This window comes from Pteropus medius, unplaced genomic scaffold (genome assembly GCF_902729225.1).
Source record: "Pteropus medius unplaced genomic scaffold, Ma_sr-lr_union100, whole genome shotgun sequence".
NCBI classification, from domain to species: domain Eukaryota; kingdom Metazoa; phylum Chordata; class Mammalia; order Chiroptera; family Pteropodidae; genus Pteropus; species Pteropus medius.
The window spans coordinates 17410643-17428640 of record NW_024340696.1 but is presented as its reverse complement, the minus strand read 5'-3'; the positions used below and the strand labels follow the sequence as shown (position 1 = coordinate 17428640).

At 45.2% G+C, this 17998-nt stretch overlaps 1 protein-coding gene and 1 pseudogene across 3 annotated transcripts in view; both read right to left on the bottom strand.

Moving 5' to 3' along the window:
* Positions 1–17998, bottom strand: part of ACCSL (1-aminocyclopropane-1-carboxylate synthase homolog (inactive) like) — an 89370-nt gene that overhangs the window by 48446 nt on the left and 22926 nt on the right. The gene's annotated exons all lie outside the window — the stretch shown is intronic.
* On the bottom strand, positions 16797–16916 carry LOC120610343 (uncharacterized; annotated as a pseudogene).

The window sequence follows — 17998 nt, the reverse complement described above, 5'->3', positions numbered from 1 at the left end:
GCACCACTGCAAGGCAAAGGTTATTATCATTTGAAAAATGAGGAAACTCAGGCTCAGAGAGGTACAGTGACTTGTCCGAGGCCACACAGTTGGCCGGCAGCAGAACTGAGTGGGCCCGAGTCCAGTGCTGAGCGGTCCCCACAGTTATGAGGCCAGACAGCCAGGCCTGCAGCTGAAGGCAGCAGTGGTCCAAGTCCTTTAGGGAACGAGATGGGAGTGGGGGAAGGAAATAAAGGGAGCAGTATAGAGAAGAAGAAAAGGAGCAAGAGGAAAAAAGAAGGAATAAAAAGGGAGGGAGAAGGAAGGGTAAATGGGAGAGTCTCTGTGTGAGAAGGAGAGAGGAGAGAGGAGGGGGAGCGGAATCGATCTTGAACTGGCCGCCCAGTTCCGAACCCTGAAAAAGCCAAGTCTTTTCCTCCAGTCTTCTCTCCAGAGCAGGAGAGCACAAGGCGTGTGGCTGCCCAGAGCCTCCTGGAGCAGAGCTGCATAAGCAGTGCATGTGGGTGGGACTCGCCAGGGAGGGCTTCCCGGAGGAGGGGAGCCAGGACGCAGGTGTTGGAGATGCGGGAGCCTGTGGCTCACGCACACACACCGTGGCTCTATCTCCGCAGGGCTTCCCTCTAGAGGAGAGGTCTAGGTGACAACCAACCCCGTCGTGGCTCTTCCCAGCTTCTGGGACCCCAAGAGGCTGGAATCAGGAAAGGCAGCTGAGCTCCAGGGCCAGCTTCCCAAATAACAGTGCCATTTTCTAAAGACCTACTGTATGCCCACCCCTGTGCCCATGCTGGGGACAGGGGAGAACCATCCGGAGAACCAGGCAGACCCTGATGATGTGGGCACGCCGCCGGGTGGGGGAGACAGACTAGACATGATCGAACACCCTGTGCTGAATGATCTCAAGAAAACCACCAAGCCATGAGAAAGGAAAATGAGGCACCTCCTGAAATGGGGCAGGGAGGGGAGGGGAGCAGCTTAGAGCAAACCTAAGGTGAGGCTTTCCCATCCTGCAGCAAAGGTTTGGCTTCCCTGAGACTTCTCCAGGGCCCGCCATGAAGCTGGGCATCCCAGGGGCTCCTGAAGTTTTCAGCAGTCACGTGGGAGCAGGAGAAAGGGTGGAAGGACCTCTTTCTGGTCCTCTCCTGAATGGCTACAATTGCGATTTGGGAACTTCCTGGAACAACCTCCCTCCCCGCCCCCCCACTCATTCAAGGAAGCCTAAGATTCCACCACTAGAGACACACTTTGGGGGGATTAAGTGTTATCTTATAAAAGAATAACTTTAGAGAGAGCCTAGTGAATCTCGGTTTGAGCTTATCCAGCTTGTCGTGTAAGAGATGGAGGCAAATGGCCTCAATATGAACCCTGGCTCCATCGCCGTTAGATTCCGGATAAGTTATCTAACTTCCATGAACCTTGGTTTCCTCTTCTGTAAATGGGAATAAGAGTGTTACCTCCCCCGTGGGGTGAAGATGAGGTAATAAAGCAATTACCAGGGTGTCTGGCACTAGAAAACCCTCCATAATTGTTTCTGTGATTATTATTGCTATTGCTGTCCTCCTTATTAACCACACAACACTAACTTTGCACCTGGCCCTGTGCTTGGCACTAGAATGTGAAGAGAAATAAAACATACCTAGAGCAAGTGAAAGTCAGTAGGGAGTTGCTCACATCTTAGTATGAATTAGTTTCACGAACTATGGGTCCTTTAGTGGGGGAGGGGACTTTCTAGTGAGAAGACCCAGTCCACAGGAGAAAGGGTTTCACTCAGTGGAAAACTCTTGCCTGATGTGAGAACTTCAGGGGAATTCATCCATCCTGTTTTGATTTCTTGGGATAGAGGTGGGGATGCAGATCTGACCCCTGGGACAGAAACCAGGGGAACCAGTTTCCACACAGATTCTTCCAGGGTCTGCTGGTCCTTGGCCCAAGGAAATTCCCTGCAGGAGGTGGAGAAAGAAGCATCTGCTCGAAGTGCATGAAAGGAAAAATCTTCTGTTTGCCAAATGCACACTATTGTTCCCACCATATCCCAGCCTCGGACCTCCGCCCCGCCTTGGCCTTGGCCTTGGCCTTGGCCTTCAGAATGTTGTGTTATTTTGATTCTGTTCACTGAGGAAGAGATTTGGGCCTATTTCGGGAAGGCGGCTAGGCCGTCTGCTCTGATCTCCCCCTCCTTCCACAGATTGGGACAGTTACTGTGTGGGGCCTGGGTGACCTCCATGGCCTGTGGGGAAGTTTGGCTCAGAGGGAGGCAGAGCAAGCCTGGGAATGAGGGTGATGGAGTGAACAAGGCTAGGTGGGCCAGTGACCCAGATTTCACTTCCTGTCCCGCTTCCCTCCATTCCCAGATACTAGCTGGGGCTGGACACTGACCACGGGCCAGCAGGAAATCAATTGCCATGAGTGAGGCCGAGACGCAGGCTTCACTCCAGTTCTGAGCTGGGCATCTTGCAGTCCACATGGTCCCACCTGGGCCAAGCACCCAAGCACTTGCTATGGAGTCAGGGGATGGACCATCGGATCCAGCCCACACCTCCCATTTGACAACAGGAACGAACCGGGTCCCAGAACAGGGCAGAGACCTGACCGTAGCTACATAATGGATTGGCAGCAGAGGTCAGATCCAGGCCCAGGTTTTCTGATTTCAGGTTCTCAGGAAATTCTGAATGAACGTGTGAAGAAATGAATGAAAACCTTGATGCAAGATCAGTGATGAGAGAAATCAAGAATCCATTAAATAGCTCTTCTTAAAGAAGAATCTAAGGGACCAGGACACCAGGGAGAGAGAACAGGGTCCCGGATCCTGCAGTGCCCATACCCTGTGTGTACTTGGAATGGGGACATTGCTAGAACTTACTCTCCTGAGTCCTGGAGCCACACTTTTTCTGGCTCGAGAGAGCTGTTGCTCTTACCTCTTCTGGGATGGGGGTAGTAAGAGAACACATTTAGTTAACAAAAGTCTACTAGGGCATAGCATATGCTGACCACAGAATTTGCGCCGCAAATCATCCAGGCAAGGTGGAGGAGACAACCAATCAGAGAGCAAACAGGAATGCATGATGACCAAGCGTGACTCCGGTGTGATGGAAGCAAACAGTGCTGGGATGCACTTGGCGGAGAGAAGGGCTGGGTGTCGGTCTACGTTGCCTCTCGGAGTAGGTGGTGTTTAGGCTGAGCCCATGGGATGAGAAGGAACCAATATGGTGAAGCTCTAGAGAAAGCGCATTTCCAGGCAGAGGAAATAGCCGGATACAAAAGCCCTATGGAAAGCAAGAGCTCAGCACTGCCACCAATGAAAGACCACAACAGATGCAGGTGCCAAGTAAGTTCTGTGAGGCTGGCCAGAGCCAGGTCACACAGGGCTTCGGGACCAGGGTGGTGAAGCTGAGGTCTTCTTGTGTAAGCACCAGGGAGCCAGGAAAGGCAAGAGGGCTAATGTGATCAGTTTATGTTTTAAGACCATATTTTGCTCTGAATAAAGGGTGGGTGAGGGTGAGATTGGGAGCGAGAGGCAGCAGGGAGACTGGTTAGGAGGCTATGGTAAGAGATGGTGCCACTTGAATGGTGACAGTGTTGACGGTGAAAGAAGGGTACTGTGTGAAGAAGCTTCAGGTGGTAGGAGTGACAGGGCGAAAGAGGGAGAAGTAGGGATGGCTCCCAGGTTTCTGGCTTCAGTAACCGATGGTTGCCGCGCAGTCAGATCGAGGAGGATGGAATGGGATGCTTGGCTTCCTGTGAGTTAAGTTAGAGATGCCATTAGACACCCAAGGGGAGATGTTCAGGAGGCAGTTGGACATTAACAGCAATGACAGCGATCATGAGGACTATAGAAGATTTGTGCTTCCAGTCTCCTGTTTGCCCCCACCCCCACCCCACGTTGTGCCCCTTGAGGGCAGAAGCTGAGCTTGGATTTGCTCCTAACTCCGTTTTCAGCATTGAATCCAGTGCTGTGCTGGGGCCTAGTTGAGTGGCAGAGCGAGGCGGGGGAGGACTAAATAAATATTTATCAAATAAACAACTGAACAGACAGAGGCCCCTGGTGTGTAGATGGAGCTGGAAATCAGGGCCCCAGCGACAGACCCTGCCTAAGAAAATGGCCCAGATTGCCCCCCCAAACTCAGCCCCTGGCTTCCGGCTCTCCCATCTTTCCCTTCTCTCCCTTTGGTCCGCCCCCCGCCCGACTGCCAGCTTCCTGCCAGGAAACACAGCCCCCAGGCATAAATCATTAACTAGAATCACCTCCTACAGCTGAGCAGCACTTCAGCTCTCAAAACGCTTTGCCTTCTATTATCTTGAATGATGCTTGAAACCACCTTGGAAGATGGGCAGAGGCGGTGCCCACCCACCCAACAGGAAACGAGGGAAGCGGCATTCAGGGTGGTGCTGGCACCACCGGAGCGGAACACAGGTCTCCTGTCACCCTGCTTTCACAAGAAATCTCCAGGACTCTGGAACTGTTCTGTTCCTCCAAGGACGTTCGTTGCATTTTAAACAGAACAGCAGAGAAGCCCATAGAAAGGATGAGTGTTAATGGCAGCATTTCAAGCCTTGTGACATCTGGCCGAAGGAGAATGCAGGGCTGGGGAAAGCCCTGGGCACACTGGGAACCTCTCTGCACACATCCCCTCCCTACCTTGGGACAGGATTTTGTGGGAAAGCCAGTCTCCTTCCACATTGTTTCATGTTCCCTGATAGTCAATGTTCCAGGCTCACCTTCCACCCGACAACAACTCCACTAGCTCTGGAAGCTGGAAAGAACTCACTGTGCTGTCTTGGCCAATTCCCTTTCTCTCCCTGGGCCTCAGTTTCTCCATCTGACAAATGGGGAGTTGGCTGAAATCTGAAAGGTCCCTTGCAGCCATGTAGTATCTCTCTGCTCTGAAGGTCTCTGGACCCCAGCTCTGAGCTTTCCTGCTGGAGGATCCAAAGCCTGTGTTCTGATGACCCTCCACACCCCCACCGCACCTGCTCAGAGCCAACCCTGTGGTAGCCACAGGAGCCGCCGGCATTTCCCAGCAGCTTCTGCTCTCCACAGTCCAGCAGACACATGCCACCTGCTCTCAACATCTAAGTCCTGTGGCCCCAGGTTTGGAGCCATTTCCCTCTGTTGGGCAAGTCTATGACAGGAACAGGACCTGACCTCTGATTGGTAAACCCATTGTGCAACATGGTCCTTCGAGGGGAAGGCACGTGGCCGACGGGAAAGGCACCCAAAGGAGCCAGGGCCTTCTTTGAAATGAATATCTTGGCAAGACCCACAGAGAAATGTCCTTTTGGACGCCACTAGCTCTAGGTCACTGCTAATTTGTTCAGAGCCTGGCTGTAGTGTTGTGTCCCAGCAGTGTCCCTGAATAGAGTCTTGGTAGGTCACTGTCAAGTACGCGTGGAGTCGCAGGGGCAGTGGATGAACTAGCCTTCTGGTTTCTGCACTCAGACGTCTTGTTTGTACTTAGACGTGGTCTGGGCGTGCAGTACATTCCGTCATCTGAGCGCCCTCTCCCAAGGCAAGCAAGTAATATATTTTTAGTAATAAGGAAAAGTCATTTAGTATCAAGTCTAATAACTAAGCATATAATGTTTGGGGCTAGGAGAAGCAGAAGTAGATGGAGGAGGAATTTCAATGCCAAGGCTATACGGAGCATTTTTTTTTTTTCCTTACAATGTTAAGTGGTTCTGAAGATCATGAAATATTTACACTGTTATTTGGTATACATGCATCATAATGGCCATGTGTACTGGACACTTACTGTGTGCCAAAAACAGGGCTGGGGATTTTGTACATGTTTTCTCTTGTGCTCACAGCATCTCTGCAAGGCAGATTTTTAAAAAGTCTATCTCGTCTTGAATCTATTGTTTTCGGCAATTTATATCTTTCAAAGAATCTTTGTGTGTGTCTAAAATTTCAGATGTACTGGCATCAAGTTGTTTGTTATATTCCCTTCCTTGTTTAACATCTATAAACCTCTAGTTACGTCTGCTCTTTCAGTCCTGATATTGGCAACTGGTGTTCTCATCACAGATGAGGAAACTAAGGCTCCACGGGATTGCAGAATCCCGAGGTGACTCAGTCATGGTAACGGTGGAGAGGCTGGAATCCAAACCAGGTCTTTCTGATTCTCCCTACCTCCTACCAGGCCTCCCATGATTATTTTTAAGAACAACGACATTTAACATGTGATTCACGGAAGTGACCCAGGCATGTATCTCAATTCTCAGTGTGTTCTGTAAGAAGTTACGCACGTCTCTTTTGATCTTAATCCATAGCATTCACTGTGCCTTCCTCCTGCGTAGCAGCCCTGAGCACCCGTCCCTTTCCTGCACTGGCTCCTCCCCCACAAAGCGCATGGCTCCCCGCTGGCTGCACTCACAGAGGCCTTCTCTGCCCCGCCATCTGAAAATAGCTCCCCAGCCCTGTCACTTTCTCTCTTCTTTGCTTCCCTTCTCTCTTCTGCATGATGTTGACCAATACCCAAAAGGATCCTGTGTATTTATTTGGTGATCAACCATCTCTCCCCCTGGCCCCTTAGAAGACACATCCATGAGGGCAAGGACCATATACCCTGTAAAGGCATAGAGCAGGTGTTTGATAGATATTTCTGGATAAATAAATAAATGAAAGCAATGAAATTCTTTTGTCTTAAGGATGTTCTATAATTCAAACTTGGCCTTCTGTTTCTCTCTAATTAATTCCAAGTAATTGCATTTTCTCTGGATCACTTTTCTTCTAAAACCCTTTAACCTATGCTATTTTCCTATTTGTCTTCTCAAGTCTCTTGAAGTCTTGGGGGAGAGGAGACATGGTCACCTCCATTGAGCAATAGGCCAAATGGGGCTCATGGAGTTGTGGATAGATGCTGCAATACTACACAAACAAATCCCCCTTCCAGCCTGAGGGACTGATCCCCCACTCTGAGCCATCAGCCCCCTTTGGGGAGCACCTCAGATAAAGAGATTCTGCTTCCCAACATCCTGCTCCTTCCTGGGCTGCTGTACCCAAAGGCTGACTGATGAAGCATGAAGACCTTCCCCATAGCCCCCACCTGGACAGCACTGCAAGGCCACTCCATCGTCTGTGACAGCAGGAGGGACTTCCAGGGTCCTCCAGCAAGTCCATGGCCAAGTGGAGACCAGAGCCCAGGCCACTTGGCTCCCAGGCCCCCACTAGAGGGTTCGGGCTACTTTAAGCCAGGTCCAGTCTGAGTGCTGGGCACCCCTAAGTCAGACACACATGCACACCAATAATGACAGCCCAAAGTTTAAAGTGATAATAAGTTATATGAAGAAAGGTTTTGAGACAAGGGGAAATCAGGCGGGAGAGGTGGGTTAGATTGCTGGTCCTTGGAAGCCCTCTTTGAGGGAGATGAAGGGGTCAGCTAAGAATGCTGCTGTGGTCCACAGCTCTCTGGCTAGTCATGCTAGGTGGAGCTCAAGCTCTGTCACCCCATGAATTAGGAAGGGGAGTTGTTGGAGGCCGCCGCAGGCCTGTGGACAGCCCTCTCATGCTCCGGTGAGCTGAGTTGTCACCCAAGCTTACCAAAGCTTTCTCAGCAAATAGATTCTGGCTGCTCCATACCTTCAAAGTCACAGACAAACCAAGATGCAACATTTGACCCTCTCCTTTCAGCTCTTTTGAAGGGAGAATGTTTTGAATGGATGTGGAAAGAGAAAAGAAGACTATGAAGGTGCCCCAGGCAGAGAGAGGGGCTCGGGAAGAGGAAAGCCAGCCTCACCTCTCTCAAAATCTTGCCAAACTATTTGCAGGCACAGGCACCAAGGCTATGCCCTCCCCAGCCTGGGCATTCTGCCAAAATATCCTGGGAGAGGCTTGTGAGTAAGAGGTCCCCAGAGCTTAGCTTCTGGGCTGGCCTCCTGGACCTTGGAAAGCAAACTTCCCAGAGTAATAGCAAGAAAGATGAATTCCTTCCTATGTAATATCCATCAATGGTAGTGGGGGAGGGAGGGGTAGGAAAGAGCTGGCTAAAATTGAGAGGAGCATATATAATGTTGCATTGGAAAAAAGTTTTTCTTTAACGTACACACATTGACCAAAAATGCCCCTAATTAAAAAAAAAAAAAGGTAAACTTGGCTACTGTAGCAGATCCTATCCTCCCCTATCTATATTCCTTTTTCCTGACTTGCAACTTGCAGCTTCACATGGCAAGCGTCTGTGGTTCTATGTCTGGGGGTTTCCTCCAGCACAAGGAAAGCCCATGTCCAGTGGCAGGTAAGAGGTACCAGGGAGTTAATACTCTCGAGTAGTCAACTCCAGCCAGTGATACAGGAAATGGATGACAAATACCCTGCTGGTTGCCCCTTATGTGGGTTGACATGAAGGCATGGCCCAGAGGTCCTCCGGTGGCTTGAGGCCAGCTGCACACGGCGGCGACCTGCTCGTTAATGCGACCTGTACTGGTTTCCTTTCTGCTCTGACTTCTCCACTTCCCTACTCTTTCCTGGGATCACAACCCACATAAACTGAGCTCAAATCCTTGTCTTGGGATTTACTTTGCGGGGACCAAAAACAACCTCATAGAGGACATTCTGGAAAGGAGGCCATGTAGTAGGGCCTGGGCTCAAATCCAGGCTTCTCCCTCTCCTACCTAGGTGACTTAAACTTCTGAGCCTCAATTTCCTCACCTGTAAAATAGGGGTGATGATAACAGTACCTACCTTAACAGTTTGTTGTAAGAATTGAATGAGATAATTAATGTAAAGCATTTTCATGGTAACTGGTACTTATTAAATACTCAAAAACTACTAGCTATAATTTATAGAAGGCCAAAAACAGAGAGCCAAATGACAGATGGCAATTTGTGGGAAAATATTTACAACGAATGATAAGCAAAGGATTGTTATCCCTAATACACACAGAACTCTTAAAAATTATAAGGAAAGACATGAATAAGTGATTCACCGAAGAATAGACAAAAGTACCAGATACACATATTAAAAGATGTTCGACCTAACTTCACTAATAATTAACGAAATGTAAGAAAATCATAATAATTCAGTCACATAAAAAGTGTTCAATTATCAATATTTTAAAAAGATTGATAATACCGAATGATGAAAAGGGTACAGCAAAAACAGGCAGCTCATGAAAACGTGAATTGGTCCAATCTTTCTGCAGGGCAATTTTGCAGTTTTTATCCAAATCTCGAATTCAGAAACTGCTTGTAAGAATTTCTCCTACAGACATTCCACACTTGTGCATAAAGATTCAGGTGCGAGAACATTCATTATATTATGTAAAGAAAAAAATTTAAACACCCAAATGATGTTCGATAGCAGGTTAAGTAAATAAATTATGATATAGACAAGCAATAGAATTCTAGGCAGCCATTAAAAAGAATGAGAGATTGATACGTGCTGTTGAGATGAGAGTTATTATGAGATAGAAAAAGAAGTTGCCCCATTCTGTAGCTAGCAAGATTGTATTTCTGATCAGATACTTTTGTATACCCTTGTAAATTGTTATAATTACCTAGATAAATCTGGAAATAACAAACACCAAGTAGTGAAAGTTATTTCTGAGGCTCAGGATTACAGGAGTTTTGTTCATTGTAGTGACACATTTCTATAATGTTTAAAATAGGCACTTAATCGGAAAAATCTATGCCAGTCCCACCTCCCCTTTCTCTTGAGCTGACAGAACACTGTGCAAGCATCATCACCCCACCTCTCAAGACCACATGGGACAGGCTGAGGAATTCCAGGCACCAACGGGCCGGCTCACACAACAGGATCATTTTAAGTGAAGAAAATTCATGAAATAGTACATGCACCATCAGGTGAAGATATAAAATTATTAATATCAAGAAAAAAATACTGGAAGAAGAAAAAGAGGAAAATATTGACAGGCACGGTACATTGGTGACTTTTTTGTTCTCATTTTTAAAATTTTCTGTATTTCTCATATTTCTCACAATGAGCCAATATTTCTTTTATGATTAGAAACAAAGCATATAAATTTTAAAAAAAAGATATAATCAAGTTGAGATGGTCTCAACTTGCCATGGCAGAGACTTACCTTTCAGAAGATTTGAGAAAATGTTCCGAAAATGGACCTCTTTATATACCAAATATGTAGATCGAACAGGACACGTTAGATGGGTCCAAAGCTTCTCTGAGTGCCTGTAGCTTTTTTCCTGGTGATAAAAGGCCACGACTGCTCCAAACGACCAGAACAGTCCCTACCGGCCCAACCAGAACGGTCCCCACCAACCCCTGTTGAGACTATACCATGTCTCATGAAGCTTCTGTCTGGCTTAGGTTTTGATGAAATGAAAACCATAAGAATTTTACTTTGGCCAGATATAAACCATCCAGTACCTGGCCCCTCACCCAGATATCAGAGAAAACAATTAGAAACATTCCTTCTGCAAAATACTCATAATAGTAATTAGGGATTAAGGTTCTCCCTATTAAGCCTCAAGCCATAGTCTCTTCCACTCAGGATTGAAGTTGGGCTGAGTACTTAAGGGAATAAAACTCCTTACCAGACCGGTTCACAGTGGAGAAAAGAGTGAATGTGGGTATTTGGGGCATTAAGTGGATCAGGTGTTTCATCACTGAACACTGTCTCAACATGGAGAGAAAAACAAGTCTCCCCACCTCGGAAAAATGAGAGATAAGGTGCCTTCTGACCCAAGCGGGAACCAATCCCACCTATAGGAATAAGCAGAAGGGACCTTGGCAGTGGGGAGGCTGAGGAGGGAGCTTCTGGGCCCCTTGTTCCCTGCACCCTGCTGGGACCTCAGAAGAGCCTCTAGTACACAATGATCTACATGAACTTGTAGTTCATTGATATTTATGTCTTCTAACCAAATGTCAAGAATGTCTTCCAAAACATTAGACAAAATGGCAGGCCAAGGGCAGGCCTTGATTGGCTTGAGCTGAAGCTTCCTAGCGGCAAGTAAAAAAAGGGATCTTCTCGAAGCCAGTGTCATATGTGTTCTTTACGGCGCATATCCTACATGTTACACAAAAACAGCGTCATTTGTTAACCACGATAACTCTAAGAGCATATGCATCTGCATCTTACAGTTAAGGAAAATGAGGCTCAGAAAGATGAAGTGACTTGCTGAAGTTCACCCAACTGGTGAGTGGTGAGGTCCAGATTCCAACCGACATCAGTTTGACTCTACAAACAGAGACTACTGTTAGATCCAGAGAGAGAAATCTCCAAACAACCCTGCTGAATTCCTTAGGCAGGATGCTCAGTTGTATTCACTCCTATCGCTGCTGCAACAAATCACCACAAACCTAGAGGCCTAAAACAACACAAGTGTATTATTTTAGAGTTCAGAAGGAGGTTGGAAGCCTGAAATAGGTCTCACTGTGCTAAACTCAAGGTGTTGGCATGGCTGCATTTTCCTCTGGAGACCCTGGGGAAAATCATTTCCTTATACTGTGCAGTATCTAGAGCCGACCAAATTCCTTGGCTTGTGGCCCCTTCCACCATCTGCAAAGCCAGCAATGGCTAACTGAGTCTTTCTCACACGGCCATCTCTTTGGTGTCATACTTCCGGCTCCCTCTTCTTCATGTCACACTTTTGTGATCACACTGGGCACACATAGATAATCTTCTCTTTTAAAGCCAGTTGATTAGCAGCAACCTTAATTCCTTCTGTGACTTTAATTCCCCCTTGCCATGTAATAAAACATCATTCACAGGTTCTGGGGATTAGGATGTGGATGACTGTGAAGAGGAAGTGGTAGGGGACAATCATTCTGCCTACTACAGCAACTTCATGGAGTCACCAAAGCCAGGGTCTGATTTTCACCCTCACAGAGGTTTGGGAAACTGATTCACCCTGACCAAAATGTCCAAGAGGCTGATTGCTAGGCGATGAACATCAATGATTTATCATAGTGGGAAGCCCCCCAATCCTGGTCCTGATGGGGTCAGAAAGACCCAGGAAGAGGATTATTTATACAATCTTTTGTTTACTATTACGAGAGTAATACCTGCTCATGCAAAATCTTCGAATGTTACAGCGCGTGTAATGTGAGACACTATAATGTGTTCATTGGGACCTGTTTCCCACTCTCTCTGGGCACACGGCTGGCCCTCTTCTCCCAGCCTTGCCTGTAGTCCAGTGTGACCACGTGGCATGTTCCAGCTAATGGGGACGAGCAGAAGTGAAATGTACCACTTCCAGGCCTGGCCCCAAGAAAACTTTTATAGGCCTTCCTTCTGAGACACCCCGCATGGAAAATGGCAGGCCTCAGGATGGAACCAGAACTCTGGATCTCTACTTGGAGAAGAAAGGCACACTGGTCAGGACGCCTGTTTCTGTGCACACCAGGCAGCTTTGGCAATTTGTTACACTAGCTAGCATTACCATAACAAATAGACGTTGAAGTTTTGTTAAATCTTTCAGAATGGTTTACAGCAGGCAAATAGAAAACATATACCTATAATACAAATACAAAAAGTGCTTATTAATATAAATGCTATTTTGCAATGTGTTCTTTTTCACTTAGCAGTAGACTAAGGGCATCTTTTGGTACATGTGGATTTAAATTTTTAACAGCTTGAATGAGGTATAATTGATGTATCAAGAACTGCACATATTTAATAAGGTTCCTTTGTTTCCCTGAGTTTCCGTGTGTGTGTGTGTGTGAAGAACACTTGACATGGGATCCACCCTCTTGACAAATTCTGAAATGTACAATACCATATCGATAACTACAAGCACTGCTTCTGCTCGGACTTTGGGCTAAGACTAAGTATAGCATTTACTTAGTTTTTTTAATAGCATCAAATTTCTTGGATAAGGTTGTCCCAGAATTTATCAGATCAATCCCCTATTGATGGATGTTTCAAATGATTATATTTTTTTAGTATTATGAATAAACTCACCACGATGTTTCTGCACAGATATCTTCGCATAGACTCATGAGGATTTCTAGAGGCCATGTTCTTACAATGAGGATTGCTGGTGCCAAAGACTCACTTATACACTTATCATTTTGAAGGGTTATCATCAAATTACCTTCCCCTGAATTTGTATTACTGTCAATTGTAACAAATAGTGAATGGAAGTGTTCGTTTTCCTAAACCTTTGTCAGTATCACATGCCATCCAGCTATTATCTCTCTGCCAAATTGTTAGACAAGATATGGAAGCTCATTTGTTTTGAAACACCTAAATACACCTCATTTTTCATAAGGTGTACTGGTGGCTTGTATATTTTGGTGAGCAGAGAATTATAGTTTAGGGAATGGGGTGACCCTAAACGACATCCATGCCACAGAAATATTCAAACAGCTATCTCTGATCGATCATGGAGCCCATATCTGGTGACACTTATCAGTTACTTAGAGCAGGGTAAAAAATGCCACATCCTAGATTTGGGCTTGTGACCTCATTTAACAAATAATTACTAAATGCCTACTATGTACCAAGCACAGGCTATGCCCTGGGAATATAAAGGAGACTAAAGAAGAGCCACTCCTTCTCCCCCTCCTTGCTAAAAAACCATGACTCTCTTCGCTCTTCACTCAGCTCTGTGCTGGAGCCTTCTCCACCCTACCCAGGGGCAGATCCTTGACTGGTCTGAGTATTCAGCGTAATCTCATTCTCTGGGTCATGCGACTAGCTGGGGCATGGGCAAGTGACATAATTCTGGCCAAGAAAACATTCAGGGATCTCTGATAGGAGGCTCCTGAAGTTTTCTTTGTGCCCAAAAAGCAACACAAGGCTGGACCCTGCCTGGCCGCTGCAAACATCTTCACACCATGAGGCAAACCATGCCAAAAGGACAAGTCCATTGCCTGAGGATGGTAGAGAGGAAAGATGGAGGCTCTCTGGATCCTGGGTACCATCCTTGAGCCATTGGATTAACCAACCCTAGACTTCTTGTGATGTGAGAATGAACAATCTTTCCTGATCGACCACTGCATTTTGAATCTTCTGTACTTTACAGCTGAAAACATGCTTTATATCATTTAGTCCTCACCCGGTAGGGCAAGGATTCAAAAGGCAGACAGACTCTGAAGGATGAATAGGTGTCAGCCCCAAGAGTTTTCTAGGCAGACAGAGCTGCCTGCATTTGCGCATGATCTGCTTTGTGACTTAGAAGAAGCTGAATTCAGCTGGAGAATGATGGTGCTAAAAAATGCACAATAATGTGAAGGTACGTAATGCCATTGAACGGCATAATTAAACTGGTTACAGTGATAATTTTTATGTAATGCATATTCTACCACAATAAGAAAAAATTAAGTCTTAGAGGGAGGACTAAATCTAGTACCGATGGCTACAGTGTAAAAGATGCCGGAGAAGAAAGGAAACTTTCTAATGAGACAAATACCAACAAGGAAAAGGGAAGAATGGGCAGTAGAGGAAGATTTTGAGAGCGGTGAAGAGGTAGTTAAACAGAAGGTGGGAAGATGAATGCACTGACTGAACAACTATACACCTGGTTCTGGGCTCTTCCCACAGCCTGGAAGTCATCTTACAGAATCCTCACCAAGATATTTAAGTTCTATTTTACTCCCATTTTACAGATGGGGAAACAGAGGCTCAGAGACTTAAGTGGATTTCCCAAGACCCCACTGTGAATAGACAGTGAGCTTGGCATTGGAACTCAAGTGTGACTGACGCCAAGAAATGCCTCCACACCTGGCCTCTGGGGAGCTAGTGGTCCAGCTAGCTGAGGTAGAAGGTAGTGGAGAGAAGGTGAGAAAGGTAGGTTGAGACCCTAAAATACCAGGGGAGGTATCTGTACTGAATTTAGTAGACAATTTAGGAATGACTGAAGGTTTGGATCTGGAATGCTGCATAAAATTAACTGGGATTCACTTCTGTGGGTTAAGTGCTGATCTTCCCTGTTAAATTCAGGTGCTGGGCTGAAAGAGGTAACCTTTTAAAGAACTGGCGCCTGCCAACCTGTTGCTACAAATGCGCCTCGCAGAGAGAGGTACCCTGAGGTGCGTGGTGGCTCGTGGCTGCTTTCACTTTTATGTGCGGCATCTGATCTCCTCTCAAACACCACTGCTGTGCCTCTCCCCGCCCCCGCCCACGACTCTTTGTTTTTCTTGGCAAGCAAAGAAAGTCCAATGAAGCATCAGTCGATGATCCAGGGTGAGGCTTGGCTTCAGTGGCCCTAGCGTCATAAATCTCTAAAAGGGAGGAAAGAGCAGAGAGGTATAGGATCCAGCTCAGCTTAAGACACTAAGTTCTGACCTGGTTTAGGACAAGTCAGGACAACCTTTTGCGCTGACAGCCCCTGCCTCTGCCAAAGCCTGCTGAGACAAGTGAACAAGGGACTTTCAAACACCGTCCACTACCTTTAGTTCAGTCAGGACTGATACACACGAAAAAGCATCTCAGTGCTGTCCTTGCAGTTCATGCTGTCTTCCTACCCAGACGCACAGCTGGTATACCTGACAACAGCCAGTGGCCTGGGAATGACGCACTGGAGAGGTAACACTCTTCCCTTGGAGGTGACCTAAGGAGAGCTATGAGCTTAATAAGATGAGCCAGAGATGATATGTTAAAATTAAAAACAAATGGAGACCAGCTTTGAAAATCCCTGAGTAGGCAAAACTAGTTTACTCATACAAGCAAATCTTAATGTATTTTATTTTGTAACTCTAACTTGATCTTGGTCATCTCTCACTAATGGCTCTGGAAATCATAAACAAACTTGAACTATTTCCCAAGGTGTGTATGAGGTAACCACTGACCAATTCCCTATCATTTAGGGAAACTTAAATGATATAACAATATTATAATTACTGATATAATAATATTATAATTATAATTATAATATCATAATTATATTCTATACTTCCATAATTATAATATTATAATTACTATGAAGAATCAGCTGTGACTGCTTTCTTACTGTATAAACCACTTTATTAAGACATAGCCCTGAGCTTCGTTCCATGTTTTGGTTTGAGTGCTCCCGGTTTGCAACTGTCTTTTTGGTGTCTGCGCAGTAAATATTTTACCAATTACTACTTATAATTCATTGGTTTCCCTTTGGCTATTTTTTTTGCCTTATTTAAATTAAATTTATCAGGGTGACATTGGATAACATTTTTCTATCATACATCATCTGTGTACTGCACTTGTTGTGACCAGAATAACCAGACTCAACCTGAGTGCTTTGATTATAGGGGCAGTTTATTAGCCGGTGGCTGTCCTTCCAAAGGAGCAGCCCCGAAATGCCAAGATATAAGGTTTTTAAGCCCTAAATCCTATTCCTCATTCTGTCTTAAACACAAAGGTCCATCTTTCTCCTATTCACTACCTGTCAACCCACTGGTCAGGTGTGCAAGCGGGGAGTACAGAAGCAGAAAGCTTGTTGTTAGAATGTTATGTTCCTCTGGGTGATTGCCTATGTTCCCATGGGCAATAGACAGTGTTCCCATGGGCGGTGGCCGAACAGTAATTTTCACCTTATATACAGTTGATTATTTTTCATACCACGCAAGCAAGCAGGGTTACACAGGCTGAAATGGGCAGTTAGCGTATGAGCTCATTGTTACAAGTTTCATGATTAACAGAATGCGGTTAGGGGTTCCAGAAACTAGGCCTAAGGTATAGACTTCCTTTGTCCAGTTTCAGGTTTTAATTGTCCTTTATCCCTTTCACATTTCAGCAGGCTATTACACACTGTGTGCTCACCACCCAAAGGCCAGTCTGACTCCCCTTCCACTACATCTGATCTTTTATTTTATTTTTTTCATTTTTTTTAGGCAAAGCAGCCCTTGGTTGACCTCAGAGATTGCAAAGACTTGGTCAGCTTACAATCCCTTATTTTTTTAGTTTTTAAGCCTACAGCATCTGGTCTTCTTAGGTGGTCTCCCATCCAAGTACTAACCAGGGCCCAACCCTGCCTAGCTTCTGAGATCAGATGGGATTGAGCTTGTTCAGGGTAGCATGGCTGTAGACTATTTCCGATCTTTTGATAGATGCTAAATACTACCTCTGAGCTGGAAGAGCATCGGGGTAGCGTGGGACTTGCCATATCATTTACTTCCTGTTAAAAAATTACTTCTTGCTCTTAATTTTGAATCTTTTCAAATATATAGAAAATGTTAAAAACAGCTGCCCCACACCCCATCACCTGGATTAAATAGATTTAACCTTTTTATCAGATTTACTTCTCCTTATCTCTTCTTCTTTGGGAGAAAGCAATGTAAGTACAGCCGAAAACTCATCCGTACTTTCGCCTCTCCCACCTTCATCTGAAGTAGCCACCAAGACACACACTCATACATATGTTAGTTTTTCACTTCCAGTATACGTGCACATAGACATATTAATAAATAGCATATTGTGTGATTTTGAGCATCTAAGTTTTACTGTAAATATCCTTTTGTAATTTGCCTTAGTCACTCAATATAATGTACTTGCAATTTATCCATGTCGAAATGTACAGCTCTAAGTTCTTTCACTTTTTAACTACTGGTTAGCTTTTTGTTATATGATTATAATGATAGGATTATGTTAGATGATTTAAACCACAAAGGTTTTTGTTATATGATTATAATGATAGGATTATGTTAGATGATTTAAACCACAAAGGTTTGAACCACTAAGGAATATAGGGTTGTTTTCATCTTTTTTTCGGGTTGTTTTTTGTTTTTATTTCCATAGTATGCAATTAATATCCTTATACGTGTTTCTTCATGTACTAAGGCAAAAGTTTCTCAATAGATGCCTAGAAGTACAATTGTTGGGCCATAGCGAAATGAACATTTCAACTTTAGTACGTATTACAAAATTCTCTATAAATGGGTTACACCCATTTATACACCCACAGGCCAATTAGACGTGATCAGTTTTTGCTAAATTGATATATATGAAATTTCATTGTTGCAATTTGCATGTTCTGATTTCTAGTGAGGTCAAGCACATCTTCTCAGAAAAGTTATCAAATACAGGAAGCCCAGCACATACACATACTAGGAACATAAGAATATATGCTAAAAAATTATTTGTTGTTTATATATCCTGTATTTTTATTTGTT